General features: G+C 39.0%; 1 pseudogene across 1 annotated transcript; it reads left to right on the top strand.

The window, feature by feature from the left end:
• The first annotated feature begins 9,263 nt into the window (after nucleotides 1–9,263).
• LOC149836575 (nucleobase-ascorbate transporter 2-like) lies at nucleotides 9,264–17,502 on the top strand (annotated as a pseudogene). Its single transcript, XR_016431807.1, has 14 exons — nucleotides 9,264–9,450; nucleotides 9,893–9,990; nucleotides 11,078–11,254; nucleotides 11,356–11,456; nucleotides 11,784–11,859; nucleotides 12,699–12,758; nucleotides 13,063–13,240; nucleotides 13,433–13,529; nucleotides 14,628–14,714; nucleotides 15,282–15,340; nucleotides 15,453–15,544; nucleotides 15,658–15,735; nucleotides 15,876–16,036; nucleotides 17,202–17,502. The product of XR_016431807.1 is annotated as a nucleobase-ascorbate transporter 2-like (transcript).
• The last annotated feature ends 1,182 nt before the right edge of the window (nucleotides 17,503–18,684 follow it).

Below are 18,684 nucleotides of genomic sequence, written 5' to 3'. Positions count from 1 at the left end.
CAGACAAAACAGTGGAAAACTCTCCGTGAGGGAATCGTCCACAGCTGCTTTTTATAAAAGGGAAGAAAGCAAAAGATAAAAACTTGGTTCTCACTTTCTCAATCATCTTTTTTTTTGTTCAAAGGCCAGGCAGACCCTACCAGTTATACAATAGTGCCATTGGGTTTTGAACCTGCAACGTCCCAACACATGGTGACGTGCACTAGCTGCCACTACCAGACAAGCTGAGCCCCCCGTTGATACATTCTCAATCATCTTGTAGGATGTTGATTGCGTGATTGCTTTGCACCTGTGAGGGGCAAATGTTACGTGTGTTTTCCTGAATAGCCAAGTGGAGGGGATGGGCCTCTTAGGATTCGAACCTGTTAACAGTAGTATGACCTATCCAGCCATCTCATTCAACCCCAATGGTTTGTACTCTTTCCAGTTTTATCACTTGCGAGAATGTTAAACAGAAATCAAACCATTAGCCAAGTGCTGCCATATGCTGCATAACTTGGTTCATGGTTTGAGATCAGATTAAAAGATGAAACATTTGGGGTGGGTATGGCTTGATTTCAGAATATGATGTGTGGTCTCCAAATGTTTACCACCTAAAATTGATGAAATAGTTAACCTTAAAGCATCTATTATACAACCAGGTATATGCAAAGTCAATGTGTTGGTCCTACATTGTCCCCACATAATTTTCCTAGAGCAGCAGAAACATGAAAAATGTTTTTTTTTTTTATGACGAGGAACCCTTGCTGAAGAACCACCCTGTCTTGGCCCACCTCTTAAAGCTACGGTGTGCTAGCATGGTTTGATCCGGCACCTTCATCTCAGCACCCTTACAACCACCCCCACTGGCCCATGTGGGCGATCCCCATGGCGGTAGAAACACAGAAAATGCTGTACTAGTGTTCCGCAGAGAGGCACTCTTTAACGAGGATTCCTCTGATGCTGCTCATCCATGTGATGAATGGGCAACAAGCAACCGTTCATTCTTGATGCCCTTGATTTCAATCATTTAGTGCATCTGAACAAATGTGGGACCAACCTGGGACACAAGCAATACAATTATGGTGTTGCCGATGAGTTAGAGGTACCCCTGAGCTGATCCCACTCTTGTCCACGGGTCATCCTTATTGAGAATTTGATGAATCATAGGCTGCCCTTTGGATAAAGTCATTTCAAGGTTTAATTAGTCCACCAAAAAGGAGGCCCGAGTGGGCAATGGATAGACGGTGGAAAAATTGGAAGTTGCAGCTTGTGTTAAACGTGTGTGTGCAATTTTTATCAGCAGGGTGGAAAAACACAGATGGTGGATGTGTAAAGCTTTCATATTTAAAATATTCCTTATCATCTAATGTGACACTTATTGAGCTTATACGTTTGCACAGTCCGCTTTGGACTCGTTGGTGTAAATCTCATTTTTTGATTTTTGACCTGCTGAGCCAGTGGCGGAGCCAGAAGTTTTTCCTTGGGTGGGCAGACTTCGGGTCTCGGAGACAATGCAATGGTCTTGAAGGACGATTCATTTATTCGGACCAGTGGCGGAGCCAAAAAAATTTCGCTGGAGGAACAGTCATTCGTGGAGAGATAAAACTTAAATAAGCCTTTGAATTAAAATAACAATTGTTACAAACACAAACAACTAAATTTATGAACATAATAAGATAAAACCTTAAATTGTACTTTTAAACTAAAAAAAAAATTGTTCACTTAAGAAATACAAACAACTAAATTCATGAAAATTTTACAATTGGCATCTTCTATTTTTCATATTTTAAAAGCAATTCATAATTGCATCATCACTGATAGTGATGGTATCAAATGTCTCCTTCTCTATGTAAGTAACCAATCCATAAAAAATTCGCCTAAAGAGGAAAACCAAACACTACACATTTGTGAAAATATACAGAAGCAATGAATCAATCAATTAGAAAGACAAGTCAAAAAATTTTAGCAATCAAGGAACAAATACCTGGCCAGAAAATATTTTGCATGGTTGTGCATAAAATAATTTTTACAGTCACCATGCAGAATTCAGTAGATGATTAAAAACCAGACAGGTAAAACAATAAACTAAGGATAATTAAAAACCACAAAGATTCGAGTAGAAGGAACAAAAAATATGACAGAGAGAGACTCGCCTAATTGCAATCTCAAAACAGAGAAACAATATTTTACTAATTTAATGAAAAAGACGGGGAAAGTACTTTCAAATGACATATGGGGTTTCCACGGCGTGTTCCTTAGAGGGGAGAGAAAATTAAGACTCGTGGTCCTAGAAATCCCACATATATCCTCATTTACCATTTTTGAGGGGAAAGAGAAAAGCAGCTGATTTTTCCCAAAAGAATTGAAAAAAACAAGAACAAAGAAAAAGAGGAAACTGAACTAGGTTTTCCGGTGTATACAGGGTTAATTTACAGCTGAAATACCGAGTTACAGAAAATACCACAAAGTTCACAAGAAGCACAAAATTGCGATCACAAACGAAATTAAAAAAATAAAAATAGAAACAGCAGGTTTCAAGGGCGGGCAAAATCAGGAAAGCAAATTTAACAAAATTTAAAGCGAGATATTCCGACCTCGTTCCATTCGAAACCACGGTCAGTTGCAAACAAGGAAAAGGAATCAAGAAAAGAAGAAAAAATCGCAATTCCACGAGTTCCGCTTCCATTTCATACAATCGAACAAAAAAAAAAAAAAACATCATAGCAACAGCAACCAATCGAACAAGCAAACTGTTGAAGCAGCATCAAAATAGCAAATTGACGACAACATCTGAGGCTTTCCGAACCCTCTCTTAACGCAACGTCCCACGAGACGCAGGAAAACAAATAAATACCTCTAAATTAGAAAAAAACAGTAACATTTCATGAAGTTCGTCGAGAAAGAACATAGAACGGAATAAAAAAGAAAAGAAAAACAAAGATAAGCATGGATCTAGTGTTTTCTATCTCCCTACAACTAAGTTTCTCATCCTGAAACCGCATATACTCACAGAAAACCGATTTTTGCATTAAGAACAAACATCCGCAATCTCACCTCCCAGTAAGAGGCGCCCTTGTTGTACCAATCCCTCTTCATGGCGGGGTTGTTCTCTCCGATCTCCTCGCTCCACATCTCCCTCGCGCTCCTGAACTCCCGGTCGTCAGAATCCGACCCGCCGACGTCCATCGATCGCTGGGTGCAGTGGCGGAGCCAGGGTTGGGCATGGCTGGGCGTCGTGTTGGCAGTCGTCCTCGGTAGGTCTTTCGGTCGGCGACATGGGCGACATCGTCGACATGGGTCGTCTGATGCTTTGCGGTTGCTTAGAAACCGAAGGCTTCGGTTTCTCAGAAACCGCAAACAGGGTTATCGTGTTTGCCGATCGACAAGAAAAGCAAGAGAGAGGGGGTAGGGACTAGGGAGGTTACCTGAGGTGACGGTCGGCTGCTAGCGATGGTCGCCGAAGATTGGCGAAGGTCCGACTGATTGCGACACCGGTGCCTCGCGTCGTCGGAGATTGCAGCAGAGAGGGAGAAGCTCGGAGGGGGGCACCGCCACCGCGAGTTCATCGAAGGGAGGCCGGCGGCACTGCAGAGCACAGGGGTTGCCGCCTTGCCTGTGATAGAAGGGGAACACCGGAACGGAGGGAAAACTGGCGAGGGTTTTACCCCTCGCCCCTTTTGGCAGGCTCTAGACTCATCGAGAGCCCGGGTCCCGATCGACTCGGTTTCACGAGCCCCGATTCGACTCGGTTTCCCGAGTCATGAGTCGACTCGGTTTCAAATTTTAGGGTGGGCGGCCGCCCACCCATGCCCACCCCTGGCTCCGCCATTGTGCTAAGGTATCGTCGTTTTTACCAACAGGGGTTCCGCGTGGTTGGTAGGAGTTGTCAGTGCACGTCTCCTTATGGTGGTATGTAATAACTGGTGGGGGTCTGCTAACCCCAGCTTGCCCGATTATTAGTTATATGGGGGGGGGGTCCGGATCATTGACATCTCTATCGTGAGGTAAACCTGGGGTGGGATCACCCACACCCAAGGCCTTATAGAGCCCCCCAATTAAAGGCATTCACACACCTGCTGGGGAGTAGAGACTGGAATGAAGGGGCCAACAGCTTCTCCCCAAGCCTTGGTTCCAATGTTATCAGTATCGGTGCGTATTTGCAGAAAATCGATACGCTTTACCCTGAATTAGCTATTTTTTAAATAAATGTAAAAAATACTAAATAATAATAATAATTTTTATTTCAATAGTTTTAACACGATGTTTTATTTTTTAGTTTTTCTAACCGATACAGAACGATTCACTTGAGTATCGGTACCGGTCAATACAGCTAAATCGGTGATACTGACAACATTGCTTGGTTCAACTGTGTAGTACACGCATGTGGCTGATAGTGGATTCTCAAGGGTACTGTCTTGCAGGATTTAAAGGGACGAACGGGTAATAGGTTCAATCAAGGATGATAGGTCTTTAACGATGTTTCACAGTGGTGTCTCATGTTGTACGTATTCTCATTTTTCCTGGCCAAACCAGTTGGTCATACGGTCAGTTTAGGACAGCGAGGCACCTCTAATAGTAATCCATCAGAGCTGCCTAATGGTACGGTTCACTGCCCTCTCAAATATTACAACTGTGTTTGGGAGACTGTTCATCCACAAGATGACAGAGACACCTCTGTACTTAGACGCTTTCTCAACTTAAACCTATAAAGTATGAGAAGTGAACATATTAGGTTTCATTTCTGGTTCTTCCCCGTAATTTTGAAGTGTTTTGTGATAGATCTGAACCGTTAGAACATGCTAGATTTAGTGGAAATTGAATCTTGGATCATATTTTTTTAAAGAAGGCATATATATATATATATATATATATATATAGAGAGAGAGAGAGAGAGAGAGAGAGAGAGAGAGAGAGAGAAGCAGTCAATTGAATTGATTTGAAAGACAATAAAAAGTGATGATAATTTTGCAAATACTTTTTCAAGGCAAAGTTACAAAAATACCCTTAGTTACTTTCTAAAATGCGTATGATTTTTTTTCTTTATGTCTACAAAACACGTCATTTTCGATGCAATGGTGCATAACAATTGGTTCGAGTATATGCTGCAGAAAGAAATGGAGCGTTATTATTGTAGCATTTGTATGTGCGAAAACAATGCTATATTTTTTAATTGAGCTTGCTCAGGCTTCGCTTCACTTGCTGCAAGCGTGAGCTTGAGTTCGATACGTGGTTAAGGGGGTGGATGGGGCAGTCGGGATCAGGTGCCATATGATGGCACCAAAATTTGTGCTTTACGCACCTGATAACCCTCTTTATTGGGGATACGGCCTGTCAGTTGTGGGCCCAAGACCTGAAAGGAAGGCTACCAGGTGCGTAAGGCACAATTTTTTGTGCCATGTCACCTGATCCCGACTCTTGGGTGGGGGTAGGGGTGTCAGTGGGCATGATCTACGTGGACCTAACCTGAACCAAACCCTATAGAGTCTAAGTATAGTGATAAATAAGAAGATCTCAATAAGATCCGGGTTTGGATCTGAAGGTTCGATTAATACATGGACCTGAGTATAGTTTGTAATTTTTTATACCGGACCGGATCGGAGTTCTGATTAAGACTCACAATTTTTCAATGTAAAAAAAAAAAAATTGTTTTACCGGGTTTGGTTCATGTAGTTTTTATAGGGTTTGAGTATTATTTTTCTTATAGTGAACCCGATTAGACCCGAGCCCGAGTCTGACCCAATATCATACCCAAAAATCTGCTCCAAGTCTGTTTTCACATGGGTCCTAACCAATCCCGACACCCCTAGGTGGGGATGATGATTGGGGTTTGGGCAATTTTCACGCAAAACAAGGATGTGGTTCTGCTTTCAATGAAAAAGAGAAGATGGAGATTCTCAATCTTTACCTTTAATCTTTTCAGGTTCAGCTGAGTCTGCTCACTCAGCTGCACCAATATCTTTTCACCAAATGACGAGAATGCCCCACACCAAGCAAAAATGCTGATTCAGCATATCTTTTGCCTTCTATAAGTAAAATGAAAAAAAAATACTGAAAAATGGGAGGCGTTTATCTTGAATATTTGGCTCTTGTTACTGGGGTTAGGCGACAAGTTCTAGCAATTTATTGAAAATGTAGGTGTTTATCTTAAATATTTTAAAAGCCAAGGGGGTTAAAAAATAAAAACTAAATTTGAGACACATTAACCTGTCATTTAGTCAATAATCACTGGTCTCGATTCCCCTGGAAGCAGATCAGGTGATGCTGAACTTGAGCGTTTTTGCTAATGCCGACATCGTGGCCATCCGATTTGCATTTTAAAAAGCTCAACAGTCAACAAAACCACGTGGCATTCATCCAAAATGCAAACAGACGGCCAGGATGTCGGCATGAGCAAAAACGCTCATGTTCAACATGACCTGATCGGCTTCCCAACTTAGCTCTCTGTCTGGGTAAGGATGGCAGTGGACCGGGCCGAGGGCGGGTAGTCTTTCATTAACTTCTATTATGTTCTTATTTTTTTGGTTGATTATTTTAGTATGCTTAATTTTGATATTTTAATGGAATTAATTAAATTTTCAATTCAACTTTTAATTTCACTTATAAATTAGTGTTAATTTTTTGGGCATTTTAATTTTTATTGAAGGTGAATGCTTCAATAAAACCTTATAGATTTTAATTAAATATAATTTTTTCTATGCATTAAATCTGATGGAACTCTAATAAAATCTCATTTTATATTAAATTGCTATCCAAACATGTTTAGGAATTAGATGTTAAAAGCGGTTTGGTTGAGAACCCGCGTTAGAGGGAGTTGCAAGGAGTCGGAGAGAGCAGAATTCAAGGAAAATGCATTTGAGAAGTGTTGTGGATTCTTTCTTTTGTTTGAAAGCATAAACAACTCCTTCAAAAATTTAGGCTCGTAACTACTGTTGATTCCTCATCATGTTTGGGAACCCGTAGCATAGTATTTGGGCTAGGCATTTGGGCTGGGCAAGGGGACTATAAATTAGGCCTTAGCTCTCGTGTATGTATATATATTTTCTATAATATATATGCACATTATATATTATGTATGCATATATATTATGCATACATATATATTATGAGTATATACATATATAATATGTATGCATATATATTATATATGTATATATATACATATATTATATATGTATATATATACATATATTATCTATACATATATATATATATATTATATTATGTATGTATAAATATTATGTATAAAACTCCCTTGAAAACAATTTCCATTGAAATCCAGTATTTGTACTTTTTTTAACTCCTTCCAAATCTCTCCAAATGACTTCTACCAAACAGAGCCTAAAGTGTTTTGCCAACACCACAACTCCGAAGCAGAGAGGATGAGAGCACTGGCGGCAACCGTAACACGCCTCCAATTCAAGGCTCCCAAACACAGCCTTAATTGGGTTGCCATCTAGTTGAACATGGCAAACGGACTCATTGCTGCGCTCTTTTCTTTAAAGAAGAGACTCAAGATGGCTCATGATAATACTATATCCAAGTTTTCCCACCTTGTCCAAGTAGGCCAAGTTGCCTTTAGTTGCAAGGCCATTGGATAAACTACAAGATCCTATATCAATATAAAATGCACTAAATTTTATATATGGATGGTGATATCTATTGATACAATGCCAATTGTGGCCTATGTCACACGGACACCCCTAAAAGGATACGAGACGCACCATTTTTAGGTAGTTTTTCCTCACATGCTTATAAACCGACACACCATATGACTTAGATTATGCTAGTCTCATTGAGCAACTGAATTGCCATGTAGACAAGAATTGCTGAACTCACAGGTGGCATCCGTTAGGGATCTACCTTGATCCGTTTCTCAATTTTTTTTTGATCGATCAGATCCATTTATTTGAGTTTGAACTTGTTGCATTGGTCTAGCTTGTTTGAGAACAGATCTGTATTGGATTGATCCGTATTTGCTTTTGTATTTACTTTGGTTTGTATTGGATTAGATCCACATTGAACCCTATCTGCTCATGGGCTATATAAGGGGGACTTAGCCTCATAACTAAGCATCTTGAAAGTTTTTTTTTTGAAACTCCCTTCTTTGAGATAAGTTTTCTTTATTTTCTTTTCACGTTTTTTGAGAAAACAATCGAGATTGAAGATATCCTTTTGATTAAACGAATTGCCTTCGATCATCGAAAACGTGTTTCTCCCTTCGATCATAGCATCCTAAGAGTCTTGTAATTCATGTGTTTATCAACGAGGGCCCAAGCCCTTTACAAATTTTGAGAAACCCTTTAAAGCACTGATCCCAAGATGCCCTAACAACATCCCTTGCTGCAAGGTCAAAACTGGGTGTACTCCTAGGTGTGCAGTGGGAACTCTAGGATTTTACCAACTGGAGGCACATCAATGCCCGCTGTGTGCAATGAAGTTTTTTGCCTTGGACTACAACAACAACAACTACTACGCCTTCATTCAAAAACAATTGGGGTCGGCGATATGAACCAAAAAAGAAAATTATTATGGGTCTTCCACATGAATCCTTCTCCTCCAATCATTTCTATCCAATGCCATGTTCTCGGTGAGATTCAAAGCATTCATATCCTTTCCTATCATCTACATCCAAGTCTTCTTAGGCCTACCCCGACCTCTTTTAACTAATATATTTTCCCATTTCTTCATCCTTCTAATTGGCGCATCATTAGGCCTTCGCCGAATATGTCCAAACCACAGTAAAGTTTTTTGCCTTGGACTATAAAAAAAAAAAAGTTGCTAAACCTGCATTCCTGTCAATTTTGCATTGAAAGCCTTAGCGTCATTATGAATAAGCATGGTTAATAACCATGCGGCTAACACCAAGTCGAGATTATTGAAACATCTTATGGGGAGGAATTTGCAAGCCAGTTTTGGCAAACATTCAAGCATAGACCGCAGTATTTCTTTCACGATTTAATTGCCTCACATTTTTATTATTGTCTGGAGCCACCACTGTCAATTTTAGGGGCACTTGTGTCCATTCTAATTCCTCCATTCAAAATAGGAAAAGGTGAAAAATGTTATATTGACCAGCAAAATGTGAGTGTGTTCCTCAAATTTGCGTCTCTGTCTTTTCTTTAGTCATTCCTCGTGAATCCACTCACTTTTGCACCCCTTCCCTTTTTCTCCTATTCCATCTTTTACCCTTCTTCAATAATTCCTTGTTGCCTTCCTTTTTCTTCCTACTTGTTTTGCTCTGCTTTTGTTTCTATATGATTGTGGTGTGGGAGGTTTGCTTTTGGTCGATGCAAATTCTGTATATTCCTACTGCCAGTATCAATCTTCCTGCTTAGCTGTTTCTGCACACCGGTGTTGAGTTTCCGGCCACTCTTTCAATGGATGCTCCAAAATTAGAAGAGATAATTCATGCTCCTATGGAGCAATTACAAGGCCTTGAGTACTGCATTGATTCAAACCCAAGTTGGGGTAAGCCAATTTTTTCTTCTTTATATCAAAATTCTGATTTACCACCACCACCACCACCTCCACCATCATGTTCTAAACTTCAAAAGCTTTGAGTGTTGTATCAGAGGACCATGCTTGATATAATCATTTTTCCTCTCTCTCTCTCTCTCCATAATCAGCAATCATAAATTCATAATTGTGATGACTTTCACATATTGGTTCGTGGTCTACTGTCTGTACAGGCAGTAAATTGGGTTGTTTCAGTCCTCACACTTAATACCACCACCATCATCACTATCTTCCAACATCATCATAGTTTTTAGCTGTAAATTTTTTACCATTCTGTATAGTCAACTCACGTTGGGTATTCCAATTTTACTGTTTTTTCGCTACTTTCACCACATCACCTCTTTGAAGAAGACTAAGCAGAAATAACTAACATGGGTGATGGATTTTGTGACAGGGGAGGCGATTGCTTTGGGCTTCCAACATTATATTTTGGCGTTGGGGGCAACCGTGATGATCCCATCTCTTTTGGTTCCTTTGATGGGTGGAACTGATGTAATTCATCTTTGGCTCTTCCATTCTGCAACTTTTGCAGTAGTTTCGATATCCACATGATATAACAGCACTCCCCATATATCATTATTTTAGATGTTTGATTTATTGCTTAAAACTCAACTTCTTCTTTTCTCACGCTTGGAAATATGAAAGAAGCGTCTATCCTCGTTCCAGTAAGCTATCTTCAGCATCGTGAAATCCAGCAGAGGTTTAAAAAATACTAAAAAATTTGGCACTGCAAAATGGTTCACCTCCCATTTATAAAATAAAAAAATATACCGGTTTTCTGTTGCTCTCTCAACAGTTTCATTTCAATTCGTGGTTTAGATTTCCTCTTCCAAATTTTATATGCCATTCATGCATGTGAATATCATACCAATTTTTTCACATTTTCTGAACCTAAAGGCAATGTGCCATTAGTAGAAGATGCAAAGGCACTTTCTGCGATCGCTCCCCCCTCCTCTTTTGCACCTTTATCCCAGTTTTCTAGCCAATTGATGGTGAAAATTACTCTTCTAAATTGCTAAATGCACTGAAAATCCGCTTTTTGTTTCCAATTTAATCACGCAGACAAGAAAATGGTACTTTTTGTTTTCTGTTTTTAGTCTCCCCCTCTTTCTTCACTGAGCTGAGACCAGACAAGGTCACAACTTGCCACAAAAATAACATTTACAAAAAATATCTACTAGATGGTAGATATTATGTTTTATTAGTCCTTTGATTTTTGTAATTGTTGGAGGTGCTTTTGTGAATGTGATAATCATGCTCGAGTATTTTAAGAATGCACAGAGAATTTTATGACAGCTATGGAAAAAAAAAATGCACTTACCTTGATTTGCCTAGTTGATGAAAAGCACAGATAACCAGGGGATTCTTAGCAAAATATCCTCCTTTTCCTGTTACAGTCTGTATAATATGGATTGATTCCATGAATTTGTTCTCTATAATGGAACGTATGTACATGTATCTTACTAAGTAACAACTGCTACTCCCTGTTTCACTTATAATAAAACCTTGAGTAATTTCATCATGCTTCAAACAATTTACTATGGCTCTGATCTTCATCTATATATTACATGGAAAACAGGATGACAAGGTGAGAGTAGTACAGACATTGCTGTTTGTGACTGGTGTCAACACACTGCTCCAGACCCTGTTTGGCACCCGATTGCCCACAGTGGTTGGGGGCTCCCATGCTTTTATAGTCCCAATCATCTCCATCATTCATGACTCTTCCTTGATGCAAATCTATGACAGCCATGAGGTTAAGGGTCTTTCTTTCTGACATCAAGGCCACCTTTCACAAATTCTAAAATGTTAAGGGCTCACTGTTCCCAATAAATGATTGTTTTCTCTTTTTTGCAGAGATTTCTGCAAACCATGAGAGCCACCCAAGGAGCTCTTATTGTGTCATCGAGCTTGCAGATAATTTTCGGCTACAGCCAATTATGGGGACTCTTTACCAGGTGAAAGAAGCATCGCCAATAGGGATCCAAACGGGTTGGGTTTCGGATCCTAAAATATATTGGGGGAGTCGGTTGGTTTGGATAGGATCCAGGACAGCCAAATTTTGCAAATTCTTCAACCTGGATTTGATCCTAAAATATATTGGGGGTGTGCGGGTGCCTTTAACTGGTGGGCTTTCTAAGGGCTTGCATGCCGGTGACCCCCACCTGGGGGTTTACTTCGCAAGGGGGCGGGCCCATTAAGCGACCCGATTCTCGGCAAGGGTTCCTGGTCATCAAAAACTAATAATGTGATGCTGTTTCTGTCATTTTTTTTTTATAAAACAGGTTCTTTAGTCCTCTCAGCATAGTTCCTGTGGTCTCCCTTGTGGGCTTTGGTCTGTTTACTAGAGGCTTCCCAGTGGTATGTTCATGCTAAATTAAGAATAGAATGGCTAATGATATATTCCATGCATAACATGCATAATAAGAGTAAATATTGGCTACTATTGGAGGTACCATACTATTGTGTTTTTTTTTAATAAATCAGACCTTACGTACACTTGCGTTCTACATGGTTTGCTTAGTATGAACTTAGTTTTAGATAATGTACAAATTGTATTTTTACAACAAAAGAACATGATTTATTGTTCAACCCTCTTATAAACAAGCCATGCTAAACACTACATTTAATTGTTCAAATTAAGTTGATACTGCTTGCACCTGTGATTTCCAGCAATATAGGTCAAGTTCAATAATAACAAATATTTTTTTTATTTTAAAGCTGGTGCACTTGATTATGGCTATACTTAATTGAAAATATGTTGCAAGCTTTATCTAATCATTCTGAACCCACTTGTTCAAAATAGTTCATTTATTAGGTCACATTAAATCTATCTTTTTGACATAAAAGTATGATCTTTTTGTTCATTATAAAATTTTGATTCATTTTGAATACTCGATTTTAAAACCCATAGAAGTCCCTCTTATACAGTACAATATGATCATTCAAAGTTTCAAACACAATTTTGGCTAAATAAACCATGCAAATCATATCCATCAGACTTGATAAAAAAAACATGAAATTATTAAGAAAGACAGTTTTTATACTATATGGTATAGTTTCAAAGTCCTATAAAATGACAAATGATACCCCTTCAAATTAACTACAAGGGTGTATTAGGTAACCTTCTTGTGCAGTTGAGGCAGTTTGGTCATTTTCAATTTCTTCAGTTTTTTTTTCTCTTTTTGAAAAAATTTCAGGTTGGAAAGTGCGTGGAAATCGGCGTTCCCATGCTTATTGCTTTCATAGCATTTTCTCAGGTAATTATTTTTTGTTGAATTCTTACGTAAATTTTGGCCAACAAAGCAAGATAGCAAGTAAACAAATTATTCCTAAGAAGTATCAAAGTTGCCATTGTGCCCTTTATTTGCAAGAAATGACCAAATTATCCTTAAAAAGTATCAAGGGATGATATGTAATATGTTCATCAATCATCACTCCTCGTATAGGCTCTTGGTGCAAGATCTCTTTGCCAAATGACAACCATATCCAAGAACTACTAGACTTTCTAAACCACTCATAAGAGTGGGCTTAAAATTTCCATTTTTGTCATTGATTCTGCAGTACATGAAGCACTTTCATGCTAGGAGGTTCCCGAGCGCTTCACGCTTCTGATATCGGTGGCGGTCGTCTGGGCTTACGCACACATCTTGACAGCAGGTGGCGCCTACAAGCACCGGCCGGAGAGGACCCAAGTGAACTGCCGGACGGACCAAGCCAATCTTATTTCCTCCGCTCCTTGGTAAATCTCCAAGAATAGCGTGGGTATTTCTGTCATTGACTAAGGTGTTGTTGTCATTTTGTTTATTGACATGGGCAAGTGTTTCTTTGGCTAAAAGGGTATTTTTGTCATTTATCCTACAAGATTTAAGGTCTTTTTTGTCCCTGGCGAAAGCTTTTTATTTTCTAAACTATACTTTTTGTCGTTTTCCAGGATAAAGATCCCGTACCCGCTTCAGTGGGGCCCACCAACCTTTGAAGCCAGCCACTGTTTTGGGATGATGGCTGCCGTGTTGGTGTCACTTGTGGAGGTAAACAAACCCTCTTGGCCTTTCTAATCCTGACCGTCCACGACTCGATCGAGAGGTACAGATTCTACTGCTGCCACCCATTGGATTTGGATCGGATCCTAGCTGGTCCTGCTAACCATCAGCTGGTTTTTGGACATAAGTTGCATATAATTGTGATGCATTCCAGATCCAATCAGTTTTTGAATTTGGTTCATTTTGGATCCGAATTCATACTAATGTGGACACTATGGCCACTAATCTCTAGCGGATGAGTTACACAATTCACAACAAATAACCTAATCAGATCTAAAGATTCAACGCCATAGGAGTTTAGAATCTTATCCAGCTTGAAATTTCCTATAATTTTTAGGAAATTTAAAAATCCTGAAAATTTTGGATTTTCAGTGGCTTGTGCTCGCTCCCATACTTGAGAAAACCAAAATTTGAAGTTTCATGGATTGTCATACCTCTATTGGATTCATCCTATCTTCGTCGGTTTCCCTTCTCTTCTTGTAAAGCTGGTGGTCGATATCTCATCGCCCTAAGAATTAATAAAATATAATTTACTCTTTTCTTATTTTTTTTTTACTGCTAATGACTGGTTGAGAAAAATGGGTTATTTACAAAATCATACCTATAATGCATTTTTATAATTCGAATTTATACCCAGAAAATTTGGTAATTCAAACTCATACCTTATTTGTATTTAATGGTTAGCGAAAATCATACCTGTGGTTAATTCTTCAGTTGGCAGGCTGGCAGTTTAATATTTTCACCCAAATTCTTGATTTTAACTTCATTAAAAAAAAGGTGGACTACACCCTTTATAATAAATAAAGATCTTTCCCTCTTTCTCTCATTTCATTAATTTCCTTTTGTTTTTTTATTCCACTTTTCAATTCTCATTTGATTGCCCCCAAAGGGGTTTGGCTTCATGCAAACCAAAGCGTGGTGACTTTCTTAAGGGCAGGGGGTAAGCCAATGGAGTTTTATATTAAGGGCAGAGCTAGCGTGGCTAGGTCTCTGATCTTGGGGTGGTTTCTCGGTGTAAATTAATATAAAAAAAAAAAATCTCATTTGATCTGTAATTTTATACTAAGTATTTGCTTATTTATGCAGTCAAGTGCAGCATACAAAGCAGCATCTCGGCTTGCAAGTGCCACACCACCTCCCGCACACGTCCTAAGTCGCGGCATAGGCTGGCAGGTGATACAACGTTTTACATCTTTCGTCCACACCACCAACTTGTTATTCATATTTATGTCACAAGGACACGGACATGAACTGCGTGTGTGACTCGTGTGAGTTCAAGATTGCGAATTTGCAATTTTTTTTTGAAAAATAAGACAGAAGAAATGGATTTTTTGCTATATAATCGATTACATTATGTAGTATTTTAATATATATATATATAAATAAAGTCATTAAAAATGGTATTTAAAACTTCAAACTCCTCTCCCTCTACTCCCAACGCAATGACTAATTATTAAGAAATAATAAAATATTACTTATACATGTCGTGGGCATGTCCCGCGTCGTGTTGTGTCGCGTGTCTTCAAACACAAGGCCAAAGATGAAGTGTCCCTGTGACAGAGATCATATTAAGCTTTCGTTTTATTGAGTTTCTCTGGCTTTTGTAGTTAGGAAAACCGATTTTTTTTTAGAACTGGGCTAGAGGGAAAATGAGCTCAAATTTTGCTGCAATATTCTGTGACCTATGGATGTGGTGCAAGACACTTGCCATTTAACTTGATAGAACTTGTGCAAAAACAGGGAATTGGAATTTTACTTGATGGGTTATTTGGAGCAGGGACTGGTTCTACTGTCTCTGTGTAAGAAATTTTTTTCTGCTTTTTTCACTTTTTTTTAATCGTTAAGTACTACTTTTCAGATACCATCCTTTGAAATCTCTTTCTCCATTGCCTCATAATTTTCTTTTCACAGAGAAAATGTTGGATTACTGGGAATAACTAGGGTCGGCAGCCGTAGAGTGATCCAAATTTCAGCTGGCTTTATGATATTTTTCTCAATATTAGGTGAGAAACTTTAAAAAGTATGCATAGTTAAGTGAAAAACTAACTATTGCTCATGGCGTTTTTTGATGGTCGATGTTCTAACTTGACTCTTTATCCTTCTTCCTCTTAATCAGGAAAGTTTGGTGCTCTTTTTGCCTCCATACCGTTCACCATCTTCGCTGCTGTCTACTGTGTTTTATTTGGACTTGTTGGTACGCTGCCAATATCTCTTAACCATGTTTTTTATCGCACTTAGTGGTCATATCATAGTTGCAAAGTTTTCATGAATATTGGTTTGTGGTTCTCAACAGTCATCCTGATTATGTCATCTGTTGTTTTGTTGGTCTTTCAGCATCAGTGGGTCTCTCGTTCCTGCAATTCACAAGCATGAATTCGATGAGAAACCTTTTCATTACTGGTGTTTCCCTCTTCCTTGGCCTCTCTGTTGCTCAGTATTTCTTCGAATACACTGCTACAACCCAGCATGGTCCTGCTCACACCAAGGCTGGATGGGTAAGTCTATAAGAATACTACATAAAGTAAAAAAGATATAGGGATGCTTAGATGACTTATAGAGTTTCTGGCCACAATCGATGCTTCTTTAGGTAGGTGAGAAGTACGTTTTATAAAAACTTGCTTTAGAAGCGTGATACTCTTTGCTTCTGAAACTTCATGAGAATCTCGATTCCATGGAGCCACGTTGAAGCCAGGGTGGGCTAGGGTGGATATGTGCCCACCCTGACCCAAAATTTTTTCCTATAGAGTAGGCACAAATGCACCTATACTTCGGGGCAGTGCCCACCTAAATATAGGTACACTTGTGCCCACCTTAGTTTAGATTCTTGTCTCTGCCCTGGCTTCTTCTTTGCTTTTCACACGCATTGTGCATGCTTCCTGTATATTTTTTTCATGTTTTTTTTTCATTTTTTCATATGTTTTCTCTCACGCTTCTATTCACTTTCCATATGCTTTATCTAATTTGCTAATCATTATTGTATAATTCTTTTTACTAAAAAATCATGAAATATAAGAATAATCAATTTTATTTTATGTGCTGATTTGCTTTTTATTCGATTCCAATTCAGTTTTCATATTGCTTTTTTTTATTAGAGTTAATTTCACTTTCAAATTGATACTTCGCTTCTCGCTTTATATAAATTTTAAAATGCATTGCTTATCGCTTCCGCTTCCCGTATCATTTCCCACTTCGGCTTCTTAGTCTGATAACCTTGGTTCTTGCCACATTGGTGTTTTAATGCCTCGGTCCTAAATCCAATCCCCGGAATTTGAGATCCCTAGACTTGAAAATGGGCCAAAGATTCATGTATTTCAAGGTCAGACCAGGTGATATATATGCCTTCATCTTTGTATAGACATCAGCAACTTTTGGTTGTTTCCACTGTTTGCACAATGAGGGGCTGTGATGAAAGCTACAGAAAAAAAAATACAAAAAAATTATATTTTGGCATATCACCAGACCACGTGTATTTCATTTTAGATATGATTTAAAACATGAGGATATGTCCGGGGGCAGAGTCCTAGCCTCGTAGTTTTACGCTGCTTGGCACGATGACAGGTTGAGCCTGCGCAACCAGATCTTTGTGCCTTGGATCTGGGTGTGGCCCCGTGCTACATTAGATCGACATATAATTAATGACCATCAGATCCGTTACTGCAGTTCAATGACTTCATTAACACGACATTTTCTTCGGGGCCAATGGTTGCGTTGATCGTCGCCGTATTTCTTGATAACACACTGGAGTACAAAGATACAGCTAGAGATAGAGGAATGCCATGGTGGATCAAGTTCAGGACGTTCGAAGGGGACAGCAGAAATAAGGAATTCTACACATTGCCATTCAATCTCAATCGGTTTTTCCCTCCTTCATAGATCTTAATCTTTTCATCAAGGAAATCAGAACAAAATAGTTTAAAATAGGCACTGTTCAATGCCATTAGTTATGTATCTTGTAACGTGGGGAGGAGTTTGTATTATGTATATCTGAGCTAGTTTCCATTCTTTGTGTGATATTAGTTTCTAGTACAAATTATCACTATCAGTTTTGTATGTATATTCAGAATCACCAATGGTAGGTGTTCCTTTCCACTGATACCAATTTCAGATTCATTTCCACAGCATTTGGAAAAGAATTAAATGTTGCGTTGCTGCATGGTGTTCATGCAACAGCCATCTATCTTGTCATTTCTTGAGATAGGTGTGGTGTCCATCGGGAGAAATGTTGAGATGGATGGTAAGCAGCAGCAGAGTTGCACAGGTGCACCAGAAAAAACATGTTTTCTTGTAGTGTTTGGAAAAATTGCATCCAAAATTCAGGAAAGCAACAAGTGCTTCGCCGGAAACCTGTTATTACTCAAAATTTGTTTTTTTTTCTTTTGGATGATAGCAGAAAACTGCCTCACTCATTCTAGAGCTCATTGATGTAACAATCCCAAGTCCCCCCCTTATCCACCAAGACACGTTTGGAGTGTTGGTGAATGACCCTCTACCGATGGATTGAAGAAACAAGCACGAAAAAAACAAAAGGAGAAAACAACCATACACGAAAACAAAGATTTTATGTGGTTCGGCAAAAACTGCCTATGTCCCACTGGCGGAGCCAGGGGTGGGCGGTTGCCCACCCCAGAATTATGCGTCCATGTGTGTTTTCTTCTGACGATGGTAGTGCTAATCTTTTCCCTTAATTTTTTTCACCTTATTGAATTGTGTAAAAACCGCAGAAGAGACGGGTTATTAGTTTGTGGGAGTTGGAGTTCTCTCTTGTGAATATTCAACGAAGATCTGTGTGTTTTTCCCCAGCTTCTGCTTTTGTCATTTGTTCTTTGTGAAATCGTGTAACCTACGTTTATGGGTAACCTAGCTCCACTCATCCCTATATGATCCTCTGTGGTCGTAACTCCCTCTGGGATCTCATTGGTACTAAGTTGTTTTGATCAATCTGGCCCTATCGATGGGTTCAGCACGGTTGATTTAATAGAAGACAATCTTTTGGTAGTGTTCTTTAACAAAAAAAATATGATTTTCAATTTATTTTGACAGTGTTATTTAACAAAAAAAACCATGTTTTTATTAATGGTTATTGATTTTTGAATCAGCAAAAAGTCCTGCACATAAGTCGGATTCTGTCTATTCAAATGCCTAT

Source organism: Nuphar pumila, chromosome 5, assembly GCF_984573655.1.
Source record: "Nuphar pumila chromosome 5, dmNupPumi1.hap1.1, whole genome shotgun sequence".
NCBI lineage: Eukaryota > Viridiplantae > Streptophyta > Magnoliopsida > Nymphaeales > Nymphaeaceae > Nuphar > Nuphar pumila.
This window is presented reverse-complemented; position numbering and strand designations above follow the sequence as displayed.